The following is a 14,879-nucleotide window of genomic DNA, read 5'->3' on the forward strand; positions in this document are numbered from 1 at the left end:
GAGAAAGGGCCAGACTATGTGGCCAGATGGCTGTGCCCGGACCATACACTTGGGCTACTGTGAAATAATAGGAATCTTGACAAGGTATATATAACATCAGCTGAAGGTCAGTTATTCCTGGGCTTGGTGACATTTCCTTGTTATTAGGAAGGTGTGTGTGTGTGTGTGTGTGTGTGTGTGTGTGTGTGTGTGTAACAGCAGAGCACTTCTGGGAATAATTAATAACATTTGAGGGAATCAGGCTATATTTAGGTGAATCTAATTGTTTCAGGGGAAGGGTTCCTACATTCTTAGCACATGTCCACCTGCTCATAAGAGATACCCTGAAGAGTAGTTCACTTGGCAGCCTGAATTTGACACACGTCAGAATAATGTCCCAGCAGAAGAGAGGACCTGAGAGCACACGATTCCACCCAACCCCATTCATTGAACAATTGGGCAATGCAATAACAGTCTTGTTAGCTCAACTATAGGAGATTGGAAGAAAATCTTATAATTTGTGTTCCGGTTGCAGGGGAAAACTGACTACCTTTGAATAGAAGACTCTTGAGAGACTAGCTGCCTTGCTTATTGGCTTGTTCGTTCTCAACTCAAAGATATGCATATTCAAATGAGATCCAATTAAAGGTTAAAAGTACTCTTTCAATAGCATTTATCAATCGAAAGCTATGGTGAGGGGCTTGTAATTTGATCCTTTGGTTCTTAAATATGAACTTTGTAAATGATAATATGTCTTAAAGTCCATAAGATTGGACATATCTGTGTATGGGGCTTTTTTTTAAAAAAAAAAAAAAACTGTCTGGAATCCTCTACAATGTAGCTGTTGTCTTTCCCCCAAGACTTAACCTACTTTTATTATGCCCAGCTGCCAGGAGGACTAGTTTAAAGAAAACTTGAGGTTAATAATGTGAGGGTATCAGACCCAGTATGGTGGTGCCCATCTGTAATTACAGCCCCTGAGAAATGGAGGCAGGAGGATCTGAAAGACATAGTTTGGAGCGAGCCTGACTACATGAAGTCCTGTCATGAACAAATATAAAATATGAGGGTAATATTGGAAGTCCTGAAGCAGAATGTACTTGGCAGGCTTGATTCTTCACATCTTCTGACTATGTTATAGACTATTTCCTGTGAGTTAGCTGTGTTGTTAGCCTCCCCTCCCCCCCCCCCCCCCCCCCCGCCGCCCCCGTCCCAGTTCTGTTGGCAGGCCATGGTTCTTTGTGGCTTTTGTGGAAGAGCTATGTCTGAGCAGCAGAGGGCAGTATAAACAAATGCTTAGATGAATAGTCGCTCAGCCTTGGATCTAGAACCACAGGGTTTTGGCTCTGGAGCAATCAATGTCACCACCTCCTACCCCTAACCAACTTGTCCCCCCTCCACCCACAGGTATGTCTGTATCACTTCTACTTGTAGGAGACCAGAGTAGGTAGTTAGAATGCTTTGTTTTGCATAGAAGTAGCTGAGGTTCTAAAATAAGTGACTCTCTTAAGGATGTGCTCCTAGTTAGTCACAGTTCAGATAAGACTGTAGATCTGAGCTGGGCTCAGGATTTAGGCACCAATGGTTCACCGAGAGCAATTCAACTCTGAGTGCAGTGTAAATAGCAGAGACCATAGGAGAAGACGAAGGACAGGGCTTACAGCAGAGACATAGCAATAGCAAGAATAATACAAACTGGTGACATTTCCCCTTTAGTATGTCTTCTCTGGATTTAACTTCAGCAAAAGCCCTTTTTAAAGAGGGGCAGGCTGGTGGTGTAGCTCAGTGGTAGAGTGTCTAGAATGCACAGCCCTAGGTTTGAAGCCTACAGCCTCCCCAAAAAGTTGTAGTGTAAATTAATCAAAACTAAAATATGACTTGTCATTTCATTGAATGTATTATTTTTTTTTGCATCTAGAAAAGTATATGATGATATAAGGAATTCTAATTCTTTGCCCTGCCCAGGCTCAACTTTCCCAAAGTCCTGTCCTCTAGAAATGACTGACCACGTTAAATTCTTTTTTAAAAAGTATTATTTGGTTTTAGGGCCGGGTTTCTTTCTCTTTGTGGTTTTGGAACCTCACCTGGAACTTGCTCTGTAGACCAGGCTGGCCTTGAACTCAGAGATCTGCTTGCAAAAGTGTGTGCACCACTGCCTGGCTTATCATATTATTTTTACTATTATTATAATATATATGTGTGTGTGTGTGTGTGTGTAGTATGGAAGGCTGCTTGTTGGTTCCTGCCTGCCCAGCTAACTTAGACCCAAAATAATCACACAGAAACTGTATTATTTAAATCACTGCTTGGCCCATTAGCTCTAGCTTCTTATTGGCTAAACTCTTAAATATTAATTTAACCCATCTCCATTAATCTGTGTATCGCCACATGATAGTTGTTTACTTACAAAGTTTTGGCATGTCTGACTCTGGCGGCGGCTCCATGGCATCTCTCCATGCCACCTTCCTTCTCCCAGCATTCAGTTTAGTTTTCCCCACCTACCTCTGTTCTACCCTATCAGACAAAACTAGTTTTCTTTATTAATTAATCAACCGTTTTCATAGCATACAGAGGGGAATCCCACAGTATGTGTGTGTGTGTGTGTGTGTGTGTGTGTGTGTGTGTGTGTACACGTGTGCCCTGGCAGACTTGTGGAGGTCAGAGGACAACTTTGTAGAGATGGTTCTCTTCCTCTACCTTTTTGTGGGTTCTGGGCTTGAACTCAGGTTATTGGCCTTATGCAGCAAGTGCTTTTTCCTTCTGATCCATAATGTTGGCCCCCCTTTAAATTCTTTTAGCTTTTAATTTTAGTATTATAGTTTGGTTCTTCAATGCTCCCCAAAGGCCAAGCATTGAAGCCTTGATTATCAGCTTTTGGTGCTACTGGGAGGCAGTGAAACCTTTAGGAGGTAGGGCCTGGGGGAAGGAAGTTACATCATTGGGAACATGCCCTCGAACGGAATATTGTCTTATTTATATAATTATTTGTATTTATGACATAGCTCCAAAGGAAAAACGGGAAGGTATATGCAGTGAGGCTCGTGCTCTGGTGAACTTTACTGCAGGACTTTGAGGTGTTTGAGCAATAATGTACATTCCCCACCAAACACTGGTTTCAAATTAGTGCCCTTTCCTGTTCCGTTCTCTGCTTCATTCTCCTGAGTTCTGATATGATCTGCTGGCATTCTTCTTACAAGAAGCCCTGGTTCTCCTGTGGCAGAGCAGGTAGAATTGGAGGTGTTGACTGCTTGGGCTAAGGAGGAGGAGGGTTTAACCCTCCTGGGTGCGTCTCAAACATTTTCCCAAGCATTCTCCTTTTCAGCCTCAAGCCTCACCCCTGCACTACAGGACAGCTGGCATCCCAGGACTAACCTTTCTGAGGAAATTGTGCTCTGCTTAGCAGGGGTGTCTCCCATTGTTGGCTCTGGGGTTTAGAAGAGTTAAATATACAGACTTTGTGATGGTTACTTTTCTTTGTCAATGTGATTGCATTTTGGAATTGCCTAGGAGACACACTTTCACCAGAAGGGACATTCCTGGACCTGCCCTGAATCTGGTAACACCATTCCACCACTGTTTATTTTTCTTCAGTTCCCTGTGGGTCCCCCTCAAGACGGTCCCTTTCCAACTTTATGGCCTTTTCACGACCCCCTTTTCTTTGAAAATAAAAATAACCAAATAACCCATGGAGTACAATTAGTGCTGTCCGCATGCACACAGATTCAAGGCCATCCACTTGTGTGACTTACCAGCAGCCATACACACAGTGAAAAATGACTTCCCCCTCCACCAGCAGCTATTACTGGCCAATGGCTTCTCAGATAGCGGTGAGGCCTTGTCTTTACCCCAACCATGGAGTTTTGCCGGCCTTGATCTTGTGTGGGTAACCACGGCTAATGTGAGCTCATGAGTACAATGGCCATCTCTTGTGCAGAAGACAACATTTCAAGGCATTCACATCCCCTCTTCAGTTCTTACATTCTTTCAGCCCTTTCTTCTTCATTGGTCCCTGAACCTTGGGTGCAGACGTGACAGAGATGTCTCATTGGGAGTCGATCACTCACAATCATTTATTCTTCGTATTTTGACTAGTTTTAAATCTCTGCGTTAACCGCTGCAAGCTACGACAAAGGAACAAACAACAAAACCCGTGCAGGCTGGTTTTGTGTGTCAACTTGACACAAGGTAGAGTCATCAGAGAGGAAGGAGCCTCAGTTGAGGAAATGTCTCCATGAGATCCAGCTGTAAGGCATTTTCTCAATTAGCAATCAATGAGAGAGGGCCCAGCCTATTGTGGGTGGTGGTCCTCGGTTCTATTAGAAAGGAGGCTGAGCAAGCCAGGGAAAGTAAGCCAGTGAGCAGCATTCTTCCATGTCCTCTGCATCTGCTTTTGCCTCCAGGATCTCTCTTGTCCTGTTTCAGCTCCTGTCTTGACTACCTACAGTGATGAACAGCAATGCTGAAGTAAGCCAAGTAAACCCTTTCCTCTCCAACTTGCCTTTTGGTCATGGTGTTCTGTCATAGCAATAGAAACGCTAATTAAGACAAAACCCAAAACCTTCTCTGACCGAGGTTATGAGTAGCCCAGGTCTGTGAGTAGAAAAAAAAACATATTTAGACAGATATTTGATATCATGACCATTTAGCAAAGCAACAATAGTAGACTCCCCACCCCTAGGCCCTATGGTCTCCCCAGCCATGAGGTTTTGACCAGGTTACAGTACTGGGGATGAATTCTTTCCTGGAGAGCAGGCCTCCAGAAAGTGGTTGGTTACTCTGTAACTAATTCCACAATTGCACCAGGGTCCATAGCTTTCCTCAGCAAGTTGGGGCTGTGGCCCGCAGGGTCTAGTGCTGAGGAAGACCACAGATATCTTCTCTCCCCAAGCTGCCTGCATAGCACCTTCTGGTACTCTGAAAGCTAGCCAAGGAGGGAGTTTCCTGGTCAGTTCCACTTTGGTTTCTCTATGTCCTGCAACCAAAATGTGTGGTTTCTTTGGTAATAGCGTCATACGATCTATGTATATGCCCTATGTCCCTTCACATGGGTTCTGGGGAATCGAATCCAAATCTTCATGCTTTTTGCAAGCATTTTACAAACTCAGTTTTCTTGACTATGAAATTTTAATTTTGGTTATTTGTAGTACCTTTCATTTCTAAAAGCTTTATTTAATTCTTTAAAAATAGCTTCTTGTTTATATGACTTATTTGGTAAGACATTGTTCTCAGACTTGCCTTTAACTATCTGGACTGAGTTTTTTTTTTCTTTATTTCTTGGAAAAGATTTATTATATCTGCTTTAATGTCTTTTACTGGTAAGTCTGACTTCCTTCATGACTATTTTTATCAACTATCTTTTTTTCTCTAACATGGACTTACTTGTTTAGTTGTGTGTAAGTCATTTAAAAAATATTGGACAGTTAATACAATGCAACCCAGTGACCCTGAAAATCACATTTTCTTTTTCTTCATTGTTACTAATTTAATGGTCTTCATTCCTTCAAGCATTGTGTGGCCACTAATGCTTCTGTTAGGTTGACTTAGTGCCTAGCTATAAGGGATTTTTTTTAGATAGTTTAAACCAAATGTTTCTCTACTTTCTGGTGCTGTATTCTATGTGAGAACTGGCGCACACTCTCAATGAACTGGCCAGCAGCTTATAACTCCTTTTCTTTTCAAGTCTTGCTTGCCCCGTATCTTATTGTTAGCCAGAGTTGAGCAGATACACCTTTCCCAGACATACTTATGGGCTTGTCTTTGAAGCTTTTATTTTTTGGTTTGTCAAGACACAGTTGTTCTATGCAGCTCTGGCTGTCCTGGAGCTCACTCTGTAGACCAGGCTGGCCTTGAACTCACAGAGATCCACCTGCCTTTGCCTCCCTGAGTGCTGGGATTAAAAGCATGAGCCACCACTGCCTGGAAATTTTGAGTCTTTTGGATTCCTAAGAAAATAGTGGAGGAATTTTTCAATGTCCATTACAGAGATATCAGTCTTTAGCTTTTTCTTTTGAGTATTTTGACCAGCTTCTTATTTATTTCGATGTGTATTTACAATTGTGTCACTATAATGTTGCACCATTGCCTGTTTTTTGATAAACACGTTAAAGATACAGTTTCCCAATGAGTGGAGTCTGAGTCAGGTCAAATAAAGACAACTCTTGAGAATATAGAGTTTTCAGACAAATGTCAGATGGTAATGTAAGGATTACAGATGGAATCTTTTAAAATCCTGCCAAACCTCCTGCGGTCTCTATAGGCCTTAATGGGTTAATTAGAGACTAGTGGGTAGTAGTTCTTTTTCACAGGTATGGTTTTGAGGTTGCTGGTCTGACTCTTTCATTTTAGTGGTTTGGGAGCAACCTTGGAACTTTGTGTATGCTAAGCAAATTCTCTACCTCTGAGCAATATTCCCAGATCAATGTTACTAGCAGACGTGTGTGTGTGTGTGTGTGTGTGTGTGTGTGTGTGTGTGTGCGTGTATGCGTGTGTGCGTGCAGTTGTGTGTTGAGGCTAGAAATCCATGTTGGGTGTCTTCTTTGATTGCTCTCCACCTTGTTTTTTTGAGGCAGGGCTGGTGGGGTCCAGCTTCAACGGAGTTCACACGTTCTAGGGGCGTCTGAGTTAGAAATATTAGATAGGAGGAAAAGAGATACAAGAAAAGGAACAGAGATGCAGGCAATCCAGTGAATACTGAATCTGCTTGCCTTTATTTTCCATATGCTTATATACCCCAACCCACAAAGGGGGGAAGAAGGCAAGACTGCTCTAACATGATACAAAGAATAAACAGAGAAATTACTTGCTTTAATACCTGAAGCATCAAGCAACTATATCCCGAGTTAAGCATTCTGTTGTTTAGGCAGGACATGCAGTGACCCCACCTTAGACCAAGCATTCTGTAGGCAGCAACTCTCTGGGTCAAACCTCCTGTCATATCCTTGGAGGCTCAGGAATAGACTTGAATTCTTGGACCTTTAGTTAAGGTGGAATGGACCCACTTCTGTGGGCTCCCACACAGGGTCTCACTGAACCTACAGCTAGTCAACTGTCTAGACTGGCTGGCCAGAAGGTGCCAGGATCCTCTAGATTACAGCTGCACGCTGCCATTCCCAGCTTTTATACAGATGCTGGGAACCTGAATTCATGGCCTCATTCTTTTATGGCAAACACTTTTCCAACTGAGCCATCTCTTTAGCAGTATATCCCACCACTTCTTTTATTCATACAAGGTCTCATGTAGCCCAGGCTAGTCTTGAGTGTGCTATGAAGTCAAGGATAACCTTGACCTTCTGTTCCTCCCGAAAGCTGAGATTCTAGGCATGGACTTCTCTATCTGGTTTATAAGGCTACTGCCAAGCTGGGCAGCAGAGAGTAAGAACAGGGCAAGTAAGAATGCACACAGTTTATTTTCTTGCCTAATTTTAAAGGCTTTTAGTTCCCATCCTTTCAATGGTTGCAAGTGTCTGGAAAGCTGATTTTAGCAATCTCTGTGGCACTCTTGTTTTGTGGAGCAGGGTTTTAGAGGCACCGGCTGCCCAGCTGTAGATTCTTCCTGCTTGCTGGCTTCTCACTGCGCTCTCAGGCGATGGGGCACAAGCATATGGATGTTGATGATCTTGAAAATGGTTGAATGAATGTCTTAACTTTTTCATTTTTTTCCCATCTAAAATGCTAGCTACAACACAGCATATAGAAAAGTTACCTTATAGACATGCTTCAAGGCCTGTGAGCATGTGTCTTTTTTATTACAGGACACATCTTGTGGCTGATCCCGTGACTTTGATTTCTAAGGAGGGACACAGCTGGTGTAAAGCAACCCACTCAGATACCAATTGCTTAAACAATTTAAAGGGTACAAGCATTGTTTTCTCTTGACGATCCCCTTAGACATAAACAAGACAGAATCACACAGGCGTTTTATGTTTATTGGTGGGTAAACTCAGGCATCGAATTTCATGGTTTAAACCAAAATCATATAACCAATGCTTATCTAAGAAATGTGATTGTTTGAGGCTCGCAGAGTGTACCCAAAAGGGATGTAATGAGGGGTTATGTGGGAGCCAGAGCTGCCTTACACCCTTCTAAGAATATGGGAGATGAATCCCAGAGGCTTCAGTTTCTGCAACTCCAAAAAAAAAAAAAAAAAAAAAAAAACTCCTAATGTATTCTGTTCTTTGTAACATTCAACAGATTCTTGAGGGAGAAAACTGTTCCGCTACAGAGCCGAAAGACCACCACACTGTCAGCCCGACAAACCAAGCAGAACAAATACCTCAATTTTCAGTCAGCTGGGTGAAAAAGTTCTGTTTTAGATACTTTCCCTCTTAATATGTTTTTCAAATGTTCAATTGGAGTTTTTATGATAGTATCACATTCCCTTAGAATATTTCTTTCATCAATATTGAGTCTGTTCAGGTCCCCAAACCCAGAACACCAATTTTATTCCCATTAGATTCTTCCCTGAAAAGTACAAGTTAAGTCCTTTTATATTATTCCAAAAAAACAGGCTTCTTTTATTTCTTCCATCCCTCTCTTCCAAATAATCACTCCTTTTTGAAGAACCAAACAATAGGAAACCAGCAGTGATCTGGACTCTTTCAAGTCCTATATTTAACCAGCAAGCTGTTTATTCAGAAACAAAATCTGACCTACCGGGTAAGCAATTTTTGTTTAGTATATCTGAGAGTAAGTACAGCCAGCCCTTGTGGAACCTCATCTGGCTTCCCATATACAACAGAGACCATTTAGTATAAAATAGGACACACCAAAATTATATCATTTGATAAAGTTCCAAAGTGGAAAATTAAAAGTTTAGCCTGTATTTTTATCATTCCACAGATTTTTGGGGGGGTGGGGAGGTGGGTGGGTGTGGTTGCTTCTTTTCTACTTCTAAATTTTTCTTTGAAGTGCAGTTTTTTCTTTATCCTTGAATATACATTTTTGAGAACATTCTGATTACACAATATTGTGTTTCAGAATCAAATATTCTGTGGCTTGCTTCTAGCAACATGGTCTTTTTAACTGATTCCAGAGCAGAAATAGAATAGTTGGGGAACTGGGACTGGGAGACGGGCGTCTGTGTGGTGTAGCTGTGTTCCCTTGCACCCTTAGCATCAGAGCACTCCCCTCATTTTCCTTTATTACCCCTTGGTAAATTATTTCAGATTTCGTAAATTTAGATTTAGACCAACTGACAAGGTCATCTTTATGGTGTTTTCTCTAAGATGGCTGCTGTACACTAGATTGAAAATCAAGATACCTGCATTTTGTGACTGTAGATGTGTGTGTGTGTGTGTGTGTGTGTGTGTGTGTATGGCATATAGAAGGCTCTACGTTTGATACCTTACTCTGCTCTGTAATCTAAAGCCATTAATCCCCCACCCTTTAAAAAAATTGTTTGTTTTTGTTTTGAAATCTGGTTTCCTTATTTAACCAGCCTAGACTTAAATATTCCATCCTCGTGCCTCAGTTTCCCAAGTGCTAGGACTACAGGGCTGTGCCATCATGTTGTTCAAACCTCAGTTCCCTCTTCTGTGATATGAGACAGTGGGGGAGGGAGGATGAAGGAGGAGTTGGACTCAAAGAGCTTCAAAACCTCTTCATGTTATTTATGTTTTTCTGTAGCCCAGGAAAGAAATCTTTCTGATTACGCAACAGAAACCTAAGTTACCCAGTGTTCAAGCTTCCTGAATTTCCTGAGTATGCTCAGTCTCTGCATTTCTATAGATATTTAGTATACGCTGAGTACATATGCACACACACGTGTGTAACATATAGCCTCTGCTTTCCACATAATAGCTAGTTAGCATTTATTTAGTGGTTACCAATGTATATTATATCACTATGATACCAATGTTATTGCAGTTATTTCAAAATATTGATGAGCCTAGCTAACTCTCACAGCAACCATCCAGGGCATGCTTCATGGATAGGAGGCACAAAGAGACTGAAAGTCTTTTTCACAATCAAGCTGACAGCATGCAGTTGAACTAAAATCCATACTCACTAGGAATTGTGATAGTGACCATGGCACCATGCCGCTGTACACACGAGAGTTAGCTTTATGCTTCCTCTTTATGTATACAATATTCTGTCTGCGTGTATGCCTGCAAGCCAGAAGAGGGTACCAGATCTCATTACAGATGGTTGTGAACCACCATGTGGTTGCTGGGAACTGAACTCAGGACCTTTGGAAGAGCAGGCAATACTTTTAACCGCTGAGCCATCTCTCCAGCCCCCTTTATGCTCCCTCTTAACAGAGAGTCATACTACTAGCTTTCTGTAAGTTAGAATAAAATTAGGTACAACTTTTGGACTCACCAAGATAGGAAAGATGTGGAATATTTTCTCTCAATGTGTCAATTGTTAGTAGACTAGATTATTGATGTATCCATTGCCTGTATATATTGTATATAGTTATTGTAATTGTTGTATATAGTTTTTTATATTAGTTATAACCTCCTTTTTAAAATTTTTAGACAAAAAGGGGAGGTGTAGTGATCTCTTGTTTGTACAAATAAAGTTTGTCTGAAGATCAGAGGGCGGTACTAGTCACTAGCTAACCATAGAGGTCTGGAGGTCTGTATAGACAGACAGGAAGTGATTTGGCTGGGTGGAGAGAGGAAATGATAAGGCGGGAGGAGACAGGAACCCGATCTCTTTTCGGGTGAGAAGTTGAGTAGGTAAAGTGACTGTGGCTTTGCTCCTTCGTCTCTCTGATCTCTCAGCATTTTCCCCTATATCTGACTCTGGGCTTTTATTATTAACACTTATTAGAACTCGTGTTACATATTGGCACCCAAATTATTTGCCTTTCCCTGTAAAATCAAACAAAATATCATTCTTCATTCAGTTCCTTTTTTCCTCTCCACACTTATTTCTCAGTTCTGTGAGCAAGCGTCTTGTTTCCATTCTCTCTGATTCTTTGTTTCTCTGTCTCTCTCTGTCTCTCTCTGTCTCTCTCTGTCTCTCTCTCTCTCTCTCTCTCTCTCTCTCTCTCTCTCTCTCTCTCTCTCTCTCTCTCTCTCTCTCTCTCTCTCTCTCTCTCTCTCTCTCTCTCTCTTATTGTTTTTCAAGACAGGGTTCCTTTGTGTAGCCTTGGTTGTCCTGCCTGGAACTTACCCTGTAGACCAGACTGGCCTTGAATTCAGAGACCTGCCTTCCTTTGCCTCCCAAGTGCCGGGATTAAATGTGTGTGCACCACCACTGCTATTCCCATCCTCTTTAAGAAGCAGAGCACCTGGCTCATTCCGTCTCTCCGTCTTCCGCATTCCGTATAGCCATCTCTTGTGCCTAGAGGTAGACACTGTTGCTTTTCTTCCAGTTGTTGCCAACCTAAATGTTTGGGTGGGGGCTCCAATCCAAGCCCCCTCCCCTGGGGCTGCCTCAGTCCATACTCTGCCCCTGAGAAAGCCTGCAAACCCGCCCCAGAGATGCTCAAGAACAGTCCCACAGGGTATTTAAACTCCACCCCCAGAGAACAAACGTAGTTTTTCGGTCTTCCTTTCCTGTCCCCTCTCTGGTGAGCTGGCAAGTCATCCCGGAGCATTTGTATCCATTAAACCTGTGCTTTCTCTAATTCGGTTTGATTTGCTCTGATTCGGATTATTGCGTCGGCAGAGAGGCTTATTGGAGTGTAGAAACGTTTCATCTGGAGGTTCCAGCGAGGGGCTGTTTTTCTCACCAGCCCACAGCCTCCCCCGCACCTGCTCTCTGCCAGGCTAAGGTGGGCTTCATCTGGGTAAGTTGTCCTTTCCAGTCATTGCCTTAAAGGGCCAGGGCCTCCTGCGATTTTTTGGACTGTCCTGCAAAAGATGCAGCTGGGCCAGGCTCCTGACCTCTTACTGGGACAAGGACGCGCCTTGCCCTGTGGGATCACTTTTTCAAGGGACGTTCTGTTCAAGGGAATTTCTCACACCCCTCTGTGTTTTTGTTTGTTTGTTTTTGACTCAAAATCTTCCGCAGTGGACGCATCGCACTAGGCTTTGGTCTGGCATAGATCTGTGAACTTGGCACCTGCAATTCAAAGCCTGATTGATATCCAAATGCTCTTGGGTGGCCTTTTACAAAATCTTTTAAATTGGGGCTATCTGACACCGTATGTCCTTGATGCCTAAATACTTTTTACTGGTGGGAGAACAAGTAAAACCCCCATATGCCCTTGGTGTTTGGATACTGCCCTCCTACTCTGAACTACATAGGTGTTCCGTCCTTCTGTTTCCGTTCTCTCTTACAGCATCTGCTAATCTGGCCCTCAGTGGACCACCTGTGTGTTGGCGATGCTCCTGCAACCTACTCCGGGATTTTTAAGTTGGTCAGCAGACACAGTTTCCTGGAAAAAGTTTTGTTCATCTGTCTGTTAAGATATATGTGTAGATAATGTGGCCACAGTATGCTTGTTTTATATATGTATGTATGCTTGTTTTAAAATATGTAAAACTTGTAACAACGACTCTGAAAATCTACAAATATGTGGATAGCTGCCATTTTTGGTTGAGGCCAAAGTAAAAGCCTCAGTACCATCTTTGCTAAGAGTACCGATGTGTGCTGGTTCTACCAAGGAGATGTTTCACATCCAGTATACTTTGGCTTTTAATGTATTCCTTCTAATCTTCTGGTACCCTGATTCTCAAGTGTCTTTACAGATCTGAGAGTATGGCTTTTAACAAAAGAGCTTCTTATGTTAGAGAGACATGCCAGCTCCTGCAGCCTCCTATAACTCCTCCAAGAAGATGCATGGTTGCAGAAGACCTTCCTTCTGGAGGCTTGCCTTTGGATATGCCAAAGCCACCCTCAGAGTAAAAACTGCATTTCACCTCATCAGCTGCCTGAAATGGACGGTACTACACCCCGGAGGATCAATCATCTCATCCTGCCAAGACAGGTGGACTGAACCCCACCCACACAGGAAAGTCTGTCAGGCTTTCTGGGCTTAGCAGCTAAAGGCAAGCACTGCTTCTAAGACTGGTGTTTGCCAAAGACCACAGAGAGGCTTGGGATTGCCTGGGTAGCTAACTTGACTCACTTCTGCTTATTGATTTATCCCTCTCAGATATGTCTAATGGTGCCTGATGACTTAAGGTACCCGTACCTCACTACTACATTAGTCAAATTTCCTGCTAGGAAGATAGACAGGTGGGCCTCTTTCACAGGCTTCATAGACCAGGATTAACAGGTTTCAGATGTATCTTCAGAGGTTCAATAATTTAAATTTCCTTTATTTGTCTTCTAAAATGTTCATGCCTTTTAACCTAAAGTCATAGCCTTTTTCTGTGACACCAAGATGTAGATCTGTTCCAGCTGTCTTACAGATACCCGCAGGGTCCTGGGAGAAGTTCTGCTGCTGTATCAAGAGATCTGGCCTGGTGAAAACTAATGGTCTCCAAGAGCCTATTTTGACCACATTTATTTTCAAGCATATTTTACAGGTCACTCCTCCTGCCTGGGCCAAGACCAATCTGCAAAGAGTTCTCCAGATAACACCAGCACCCACACCCATTCCTGGAACTTCACTGTTGGTACCACCTCTCCAGGCTCAACTCAAATAGGCACCTACCTAGCAACTGAAATCTGGCTTTAAAGGGTATATCTGCTCTCATCTCACTCATTTACCCTTGCCTCTCCTGTGCAACCAGGGCGCTTCTCCATCCCATTCTTCCTGGCAGTTAATTGCCCTTCCCATGGCTAGTCCCATTCATTGGACCAATAATAACAATCAATTTTTTTCTCCTAGCAACCTGCCTTCTCATCTCCCTCAAAGAACAGATGTCTGAGGTCTCCAGAATAGCAGTTAACTGGATGTCTCTCCACCCACACCTCCCACTGAGCGTGAGACCACCAACTCCTAACTCTCCCCTCCCCCATGTTGCCCCATGCCTATAGGAAGCAGCCAGTCTTGAACCAGTGCCCCTATACCCAAAGAGTCTGGATTGTTTGGATGGAGGCTTCACCCCAGCCTTTAGCATCCATATATCCAGAGTCTGGAATATTTGGGTGGGTGTTCCAGTCCAAGCCCCCTCCCCTGGAGATGTCTCAGTTCAGATTCTGCCCCTGAGAAAGCCTGCCAAACAATGATCCCTCCCCAGAGATGCTCCAGAACAGTCCTACAGGGTATGTAAACTGCCCCCTCGCCCCCGAGAACAAACATTTGGTTTTCCTGTCTTCCTTCCCTGTTTCCTCTCTGGGGGCCGGGAAAGCCTTCCAGGATCATTCGTATCCATTAAACCCGTGCCTTTTCTAAATTGGTTTGATTTGGTCTGATTCAGATTATTGTGTTGGCAGAGGGGCTTATGGGGGCGCAGAGACTTTTCACTAAATGCCTTCATGTCTTCCCTGCACAGGTCCTAGTCTCTGGGACCTTATCATTATTTGTTTTGCTTTGAAAATGTGATTTGCTTTTCCTGGCCTCGATGTCATTGATGGCTTGGTTCTCTCCAATTAAAATTCCAAACTACATTCATTTTTTTAAAGACTATGAAAAATTGCATTTTTCTATGAAGGCTTTGTGACTCACCTGACAAGAAGTCCTCTCACCTTTCTCTAAAATCCTGTACTATTTGACTGAGATTTCTGTCATGTCATCTTTTTTCTACCATGTGTTATAGCAGTGCTTATGACAGAACAGCCACTACGAGCCGCAGAAACAATGGGATAGGTAGGTAAAGCATAACCCTAACTCCTGCCCCCCACCCCCATTTTTTTTTTCAAGATGGATTTTCTCAGTGTAACACTCTTGAGACTCCTGAAACTCGATCTGTAGACCAGGCTGGCCTCACTGATCTGTCTGCCTCTGCCTCCCAAGGGCTCAGATTAAAGGCAAGTGCTGCCACCACCTAGCTATCCTCCAAAATTTTGACTATGTATACACACTGGAATACTACTCAACCACAAACAGAACGTGA

The sequence above is a fragment of the Arvicola amphibius genome, chromosome 12 (genome assembly GCF_903992535.2).
Source record: "Arvicola amphibius chromosome 12, mArvAmp1.2, whole genome shotgun sequence".
Classification (NCBI taxonomy): Eukaryota; Metazoa; Chordata; class Mammalia; order Rodentia; family Cricetidae; genus Arvicola; species Arvicola amphibius.